This window comes from Elephantulus edwardii, unplaced genomic scaffold, assembly GCF_000299155.1.
Source record: "Elephantulus edwardii isolate Elephantulus edwardi_28Jun2011 unplaced genomic scaffold, EleEdw1.0 scaffold00402, whole genome shotgun sequence".
Taxonomy (NCBI): domain Eukaryota; kingdom Metazoa; phylum Chordata; class Mammalia; order Macroscelidea; family Macroscelididae; genus Elephantulus; species Elephantulus edwardii.
The window spans coordinates 1,140,129-1,149,672 of record NW_006400152.1 but is presented as its reverse complement, the minus strand read 5'-3'; positions in this window follow the sequence as shown (position 1 = coordinate 1,149,672).

Below are 9,544 nucleotides of genomic sequence, written 5' to 3'. Positions count from 1 at the left end.
TTAGAGTAGTGAGAGAAGACATTCACCCTGAAACCCACAGCGTCCCTTTTCAGCAGGAAGTAGCTAAGAGAATACGCCATCCCCTTTTCCTTATGGATCAGGGTGAAGTCTCTCTCAGGGAGGAGTAATAGGGAATGGCAAGGGACACACTGACAAAGGAGATTAATCAGAAGTGGCTTTGACAAGCACTGTGGCAATTGAATAACTAAAACAGACATTGCGGGGGCGGGGGAAGAAGAAGGAACTGGGGTTGAGGGTGGAGAAAACAGTGCAACAATGAATGAATGAAAACCCCAAATCTCTGTAAATGTTCTTTAAAACTAATAAAATTTAATTAAAAAAAGTGAAATTTTGAAGTCAGGCTTAGAACTTCCTGATTTTAAAATATACAGCAGTATTAATCAAAACAGCATGATACTGGACAATGAATTAGAATCATAAACCCAGAAATCAACTCTCCCACATGTGGTTGTTATTTGACAAGGAAAGAAAAATCACCAAACAGGGAAACAATAACATTTCCAACAAATAGTACTGGCAAAACTGTATATTAAACTGTAAAAAAAGTGAAACAGGATGCAGATCTCACATCATACACAAAAATACAATCATTGTGTATCAGAGACAGAAAAGAAAAACCCAAAACCATAAAAATCATAAGAGAGGAAAATGGTGACAAACTTAGAAGTCCTGCCCTATGCCATAAATAGATTATATTCAAGCAGAAATACACACCTAGAACAGGAAGAAATTGATGACTGGGACCTTATAAAAAGCAAATCCATGGGTTTATCAAAAGATTTTTTCAATAAGGTGAAAAAAAACCCATATGTACTGGGAATGGGGGAACATTTGGCAACAACTTTCAGACATAGGAAAGTTTACAGAATACTACAGGACCTCCACAAGAAACACTCAATAAGAAAATATGCAAAAGTCTTGAAAAGATTGTTCACAAAGAAGGATATTTAGATGACCAGACACATTAAGAAATGTCCAAAATCACTGGCACAGAGAGATTTAAATAAAAATAAAGAGATACCATATCACCCCAGTAACAATGTTTAACAGGGCAAGCAGTAAATGTTAGAGAGGAACTGTTGGGGAAAGACTTGAACTCTGATACACCTGATGGGATTGTAAAACGGTATAAGCACTCTGGAAGGCAGTTTGATGTTTCCTCAAAAAGCTTAAAATAGAAATCCCATATGACTCCCCTAACCCACTACTAGGAATATACCCAAGGAAATCAGAAGCGACAGACAAATGTAGACATGTACACTTATGTACACAGCACTGTTACACACAGTAACAAGAAAGAGGAAATAACTCAGTCTCTTAATGACAAATACTGCGTAAGGCCATTATTGTGAAAATAGATAACTGAGTAAGATGTGTATAAATGTTTAAATGGAGAAAGGGGAAAGATGGAGATAACTTAAATATGGCAGATGTTAATGGATAAAAGAGGAGGGAGAAGTAATAGAAAAGATTCAATGGGTACTTGATAAGATGTGGTGAAAATAGAAATGTGATTATTAGTCAATTATTATTGTTGTTGTTGTTGTTATGTGCCGACCAGTCACTTGTGATTCATAGTGACCCTATGTCCAACAGCCCTAAACTCTGTTCTGTCCTGTGCCAATCTCATTGTCTCCGACACACTCATCCCGATTACCCCAGTCACCAAACCAATCCACCTCTTAGAGGGCCTTCCCCTGCTGCGCCTGCCCTCCACCCTCCGAAGCATGATGTCCTTCTCCAAGGACTGGTCTCTCCTCACAACTTTTCCAAAGTCTGTCAGACGAAGCCTCAGAATTCTTGCCTCCAAGCAGCAGCCTGGTTTAACCCTCTCCAGGTTGAACCTGTTTGTTTTCTTAGCAGTCCATGGTACCCTCAATACTCTTCTCTAAACACCAAAGCTCAAAGGCATCAAATCTCCTTCTATCCTCCCTAGCCATTGTCCAACTCTCTGATGCATAGCAAGTGATCACAAAGACCATGGCCTGTATCAGATGCCTTTCAGTCTCCAGAGAGACTTTGGAGAGGTCCCTAACAGCAGACTTTCCCATGGCAATACATCTTTTAATTTCCTGGCTGGTGGTGCCAGGAGTGTTGTTGTTGTTGTTATTCTCAAGTTGAGTACAACTCATAGCGACCCTGAACAGCCAACCTGAACTCTGTCCCATCCTGTGGCATCCTCATCATCTCTTATATACTAGAGCCCATTGCTGAAATAATTGTCAGTTCATTTTGTTGGCAGTCTTACTCTCCTTTGTTGTGCCTCCATCTTTCCAAGCATATTTTTCTCCAATGAATATCCTTACCCAGCTATATGTCCAGAGCATGAAAGACGAAGCTTTGCCATCTTTGCCTCCAAGAAGCACTCTAGTGACACCCTTTCCAAGACATATCTTTTTGTCCTGTTGGAATTCCATGGGATATTCAGTATCATTCTCCAATGCCACAAATGAAAAGTCATAAATTCTTTTTTCTGCCATCCTTATTCACTGATCATCTCCCTTAAGTGTAGCAGGTGATTGAGAAAAGCACAGCCTGAATAAGGCACAGATTAGTGTTCAAATTGGCATCATTTTTCTTTAATAATTAAGAAAGGTTCCTGACAGCAGACTTGCCTTTCCTGATCTCCTGACTGCTGGCACCACGGGTGTTGATTATTTATCCAAGGAGGATGAAATCACTGACCATTTCAATCCTTTCTCCATATGTCATCATGTTATCTGTTGGTCCTATAGTGAGGATCTTTATTTTCTTGACTTTGAGATACAATCCATACTGAAGGCATTGGTCCCTGATTTTCTCCTGCAAGTGTCTCAAGTTCTCCTCACTTTCAGCAAGCAAGGACATCTACATAATGCAGGTTATTGATGAATCTTCCTCTGATTCTGATATCACATTCTTCCTCTTAAATCTGGCTTTGTAAATCCATATGTGTATCAAACACGTTTTCCAAAAGGATGAAAATAAATCCTATAGACTGGGAACAAACATTTGGTATTGTAGATAAGAGACACTGAAAACAAAAGTTTGCAGAATACTCCTGTGCCACCACAAGAAAAAGACTGATAACTCAATTACAAAATGGGTAAAAACATGGAAAGAATTTTCAGAAGAAGATAGTAGAATGGCAAACAGACATATGAAGAAATGCTCAAAATAACTAACAATAAGAGAAATGCAATGCAAAACCGCAGTGAGGTACCATCTCACTCCAGTAACAGTGGCAAAGTTTAGGAGGGCAGCAGGTAATAAACGTTGGAGAGAATGTAGAGAGAAAGGAACTCTTAAACATTGTCGGTGGAATTGTAAAATGGTACAACCATTCTGGAAGGCAGTTTGGTTTTTCCTCAAAAGCTGAACATAGAAATTCCATATGATCCAGCTATCCCACTACTTGGAATATACCCTGAGAAAATAAGAACTCAGGCATAAATGGAGATTTTTACACCAACATTCATAACAACCTTATTAACCACCACAAGAACATAGAAAAAGCCCAAATGTCCAACTACAAATGAAGGGATTGAGAAATTATGGTACATTCACAAAATGGAATACTATGCAGCACACAGGAGCAATGATTTTGTAAATTATTACCTAACTTGGGAGGGACTGGAGAGCATTATGTTGAGTGAACAAACTTAGTTTCACAAGGATAAATATTTTATAAAACCATCATTGCAGCATGAGTTATAAGGATCCAAGAGGGGGAGGAGAGGTTGGAAGCAGAAGGATGAGGATGTGCAGGGGGAGGGGGAATTAACAATTGAGTTGTAAAATTTGATGGGGGGTGGATGAGGAAAATTGAAAGAATTTGTTCTTGAAAACAATGTATTCAAATTTTACAAATAAACTGGTAGAATATTAATAAAAATAAACACAAAGTTTATGAATTAATTTATGGAAACCAATAAAAACATGTTTTAAAAGGACAATTAGGAGTTAGAACAAATAGTAAAAATATTTTTTACATTCCCTGGAAACACCACAGGAAAAATAAAGTTTTTTAAAAAGCCAAAAAGTTGAGAATTTTAACACAATATTTAATTATGTTTTATTGGTTATATTGTGAGGTCTCATTAAGGTTTTATTTCTTTAATAAAACAACTTTAGCATATTTATTATCCTAGAATAGTATTTTGTTATTAGTTACAAAAAATAGAGATTCTTTTTAATATAAAAAAAGAGAGCACATTTCAGGATTCCACTTTCCTGATTTTATAAAGTTGTTTTAATTCCAATGTTCTTCCCTTGCATAATATAGTGATTTATTAGAAATTCTTTAATTGTTAATTTGAATTCAAATAGCACTTATTGTGAAATGAAAGATACTTGGAAAATTTCAAAGGAATGCATTTTTATGCACATATTAATGGAAACTAGTTTATCTCCTTCCATATTTACTACTCCCATTATGAAGACACATGGACTATCAATACGCTTTTGCTAATGTTCATTTTTAGAAAGCACTAATAGCAAGAAGCTCTTCTGTAATGACAGAGGCACACTGTTCAAGGCCACCAGCTGCTCTGCAGGATAAGGATGGACAATCTACTCTCGTTTGATTATTTGACTCTGAAAACCCATTGGAGGTTCAGCTGTGGGTTAGTTTTGACTATATGATACACAACAACAACAGCAAATGGTAATTTTTTGTATCAAAATTGCTAGCACAGCAATACTACAGGTTCATTTGTTGAGTACAAATCCAGAGAAAAACTCAGCATACTGTAGTAAAGATCCTGTATTTAGCAATGCTGTGTTGTTGTTATGTGGCATTGAGTTGCCTGTGACTCACAGCATCTCTATATATAATAGCTCTGGACTCTGTCCTATCTTTAGACATTCCTATTGTCTCTTACTACAGAGTTTGTCTTTCAATATGGCTTTTCTAGAATTACTTGTACATAGGGTTTTCAAAGGCCTTTGATGAGATAGACCGATTCTGTGACTTGAGCAGTAGGAATAAGTGCATTTGAGATGGTTAGGTTGGCACAGGATACAACAGCGTTTAGAGCTCTTGTCCACAGGGTCGCTATGAGTCGCAAGTGACTCAATGGCACATAACAACAACAGAATTAATTTTTTTTCACTTCTTCAACAACAGAATTATTTGAATGTAGATGTCTTGCAATATGGGTGGTCAGGACTATGCAAATGGGGTTTGTTGCCTTATCCATAAAAGGATTGGTTATCTACCATCCCACAAAAGGATGGGTCGTTCTCAACAATCTACAAGATGGTTAGCTAATCTCACCAATAAATTGATCAGCTCTAATTGCAAACAGAGAATCCTCCCTACCCAGAGAAGAGGAAAGAGATTTTCTCCACCTTAGTGAAGAGGGGGAAGGAAAATGTAGGGCATGCTTCAAGACTGCAACAGCAGTTGTGGCTGAACTGGAGAATTGATGTGAGATGGGATTTTGAAGGTGAGGGGACACCAATATTGGCAGGACTAATATCTTTCTCGGATAATTGGAAAGGGAAGACAATATAGGCAGTACTGAAAATTTCTAAACACTTAGAGCCAAGAGGCTCTAGGCTGAGGTGACTGCATGTACATTTTTGGAGTTATTTAGACTATATTGTGTTAGTAATCTTGATTATAACCATTTAAATCACCCAATATGATGTTGCATGGTCTATAAGCTATCACATTGGATTTTGGATCCAACAAAACATTAAGATTGCTGTTGAAAAGAATAGAAAGAGGCATGGGAGCATATGGAACATGTCTGACCTCACTGGAATTGGTTTTGTGTTACTGATGCTGTCGACAGGGACTGTTCTCCCTCACCCCCCGACCCATGAAGTTGGTAAAAGTCAGTTAAAGGACTCCTCACATGATGCTTGCTCTTTTTAGACAGAAACACTTACCCTCATTACCCCAGTCACTGTGTCAATCCATCTTATTTGGGCCTTCTTATCCTGAGCTGTCCCTCCACTTTTCTAAGCTTGGTGTCTTTCTCCAAAGACTGGTTCCTCCATGGCACATACTCAAAAGATATGAGGCAGAGCTTCAAAATCTTTGTCTCCATGGAGCAGCCTGGTTTCACCTTCTCCATAATAGACATGCTTATTTTCTCTGTAATTGATGGTATTTTCAATACTCTCTCTAGCACCACAACTTAAAGACATCAATTGTTCTTAGTCATTGTTAGATTCTAAGTCATCCTTAGTCATTCTTCAGCTCTGATTCATTATTTCATAAATATTTGAAAATATCATGGCCTGAATCAAGCACACCTTAGTCTTCAGATTGACATCACTGCTCTTTAGCACTCTGACAGCAGATTTCTCCATACTGAAGAATACAATCCTTAACTTTCAATCCTCCTGGATTAAATTTTGACATCAAGAAGACAAAGATTATCATTCATTGGTCAATTTGCAGAACCAAGATGGATGGGGAAGAGATTCGGGTTGTTAACAAATTCAGCTTGCTTGTTTCCACAATTAACACTCTTGGCACTCACCAGCAGTTAGAAAATCAAAAGAGGAATTTCATTGGAAAATCTATTGTTAGGGACCTCTCTAGGGTATGGAAGAGCAATGATGCCAGTCTGGAAACCAAGTTGTATCTAACCCATGCCATGTTATTTGAAATGACTTGCTATTCATTAGAAAGCTGGACATTGATTAAGGATGCTAAATGAAGAATTGATGTCTTTGAGTTTTGGTGCTGGAGAATAATATTGAACACACTGTGGACTGCCAAGAGAACAAACAGGTCTGTCCTAAAGAGTGTGAAACAAAGCTGCTCCTTGAAGGCAAGGATTGTGAATCTTTGTTTCACATTCTTTGGTTGTTGACATGAGGGACATTCCTTAAAGAGTGACATCATTCTTGGAAGAGTGGAGAGATAGTGCAGGGAAACAAGACCCCAGATGGAATAGATCAACTCAGGATAGGGAAGGGATCAAAGCTGTAGTACATAGGATCACTATGAGTTGAAGGTGACTTGACAGTCCATAACAACAACACAATATATGAGGAGGCTGGACTGTATGAGAAGTGTGGCATCAGGATTGAAAGAAGATTCATCAACAATCTATGTTATGCAGATGATACAACCCTGCTTGCTGAAACTGAGTAGGACCTAAAGTGCTTGCTGCAGAAGGTCAAGGACTAAAGCCTTCAATATCAAGAAAACAAAGATTCTCACAACTGGGCTAGTTGGCAGCATCACGATAGATGGTGAAGAGATTAAGATTGTTAACAGCTTTAGTTTGCTTAGCTCCACAGTCAACACCCTGGGCACCAGCAGCCAGGAAATTAAAAAACGTGTTGCAATGGGAAAGTCTGTTGTTAGGGACTTCTCCAAAGTACTGAAGAGCAATGATGTCACTCTGGAGACTGAGGGGCATCTGATACAGGCCATGGTCTTTGAAATCACTTTATATGCATCAGAGAGCTGGACAATGACTAGGGAGAATAGAAGGAGAATTGATGCCTGTGAGCTGTGGTGTTCGAGAAAAGTATTGAATATATCATGGACTGCTAAGAAAACAAACAGGTTCAACCTGGAGAGGGTTAAACCAGGCTGCTACTTGGATGCCAGGATTCTGAAGTATCATCTGACATACTTTGGACATGTTGCAAGGAGGGACCAATCCTTGGAGAAGGACATCATGCTTTGGAGTGTGGAGGGACAGCACATGAGAAGAACAACCTCTATGAGGTGGATTGATTCAGTGACTGGGGTAATAGGGATAGGTGTGCTGGAGACAGTGTGACTGGCACAGGATAGAGCAGGGTTTAGGATGGTTGTACATAGGGTTGCTATGAGTTGCAGGCGACTTGATGGCACGTAACAGTAATAACAACAACATTATGCTTTGGTGGCCAAGTGGCCAGGAGCTGTGCTGCCAATCCGAAGACACATGATTCAAATCCACAAAGTGCTCAGAAGGATAAAGGAGGTTAACCTCCTCCATTTAAATTGTAATGCTTCTGGAAAACCACAGAAGAATCCACTGTGAATAGTTCTGACTCGATGGTACATAGCAAAACATAATGAGCGTAAAACAAGAAAGTAATAAAAGTTATTTTGAGCATTTCTTCACGTGTCTGTTAGCCATTCAAACAGACTCTGTAAAATTTTTTTTCCATGTGATTAGGTTATCAGCCTTTCTTGTGGAGTCTGAGGAGTATCCTGTAAACTTCCATTATGATACTCTTGTCTGACATAGTATTGTCAAATGTTTGTTCCCATTCGGTAGGTTCTCTTCATCCTGTTGGAAAAGTTTTAATGTTTACAGGGTTTTAACCTTCAGAAGTTCCCACTAATCAATTTTACCCTCTTCAGAAAGTTCATTTCTGGCTGCATTTTAAAGTCTCATTATATCATTCACTAGGCCTTCTAAGCTTGATTCTGTTTTTCCTCTTATGAACTTTATGATTTGGGGCTTTACTCCCAGGTCTCTGATCCACCTTGAGTTGATTTTTGTGTATGGTGTGAAATGTGGATCTTGTTTCAGCTTTCCACACGTAGACGTCCAGTTTTTGCAGCACCATTTGTTGAAGAGGTTATCATTTTCCCATTTGATAGCTTTGATTTTCTTTTTTAATATTAGTTGACCATAGATAGGTGGGCCTATTTCTGGGTTCTCAGTTCTGTTCCATTGGTCTATCTGCCCATTATTGTAACAGTACCATGCTGTTTTGGTTATTACCACTGTGTTTTGAGGTTTTGAGGTCAGAGAGTGCTATAACTCCCACCTCCATTTTGTTTCTCAGAAGTGTTTTGCTTATTCATGGCCTCTTGCCTCTCTAAATAAATTTTAATAAATAAATTTTACAATTTTCCCTTTCGATCTTGAAAAAATGAATTTGATATCTGTATAAGGATTGTATTAAACATGTAGATTGCTTTTGGTAGGATTGACATTTTCACAATATTGAGTCTTCCTTATCCATGGAAGCAGGAGTGACATCAACTTCCTAAACAGTATGCCTCTGGGAACCCTATGAACTTTAATAAATGTCAACAGTTATAGAAAGTCTTCATGCCTTTTGTTCACAGGGTCGCTATGAATCATGTTCAACTCGAAGGCAACCAACAATAACATACATGAACAGGATACATTTTTCCATTTCTTTAGGTCTTTTATTGTGTCTTTAAGAAATGTCTTGTAGTTTTCTTTGCATAGGTCTTTTGTGTCTCTAGTTAGTTTCACTTCCAAGTATCTCAATTTGTTGTTTGCTATTGTAAAAGACATTATTTCTTGGTTTCCTTCTCTGAGTTCTCTTTATTACTGTAGAGAAATCCTACTGATTTTTGGATATAGACCTTATATTCTGCCACTCTACTTAATTGGCCTACAAATTCTAACAGTTTTTTTCTTGAGTCTTTGCAGTTTTCTGTGTACATTATCGTATCATCCGCATATAGTGACAATTTAACCATTTTTTGCCAATCTGGATGTCTTTTATTTCCTTCTCTTGTTGTATTGAAGAAACCAAGAATCAAAAAGCTAAACAGAAAATTTCAAAAGGCATCCGGGGATGACAAAGCAAGATA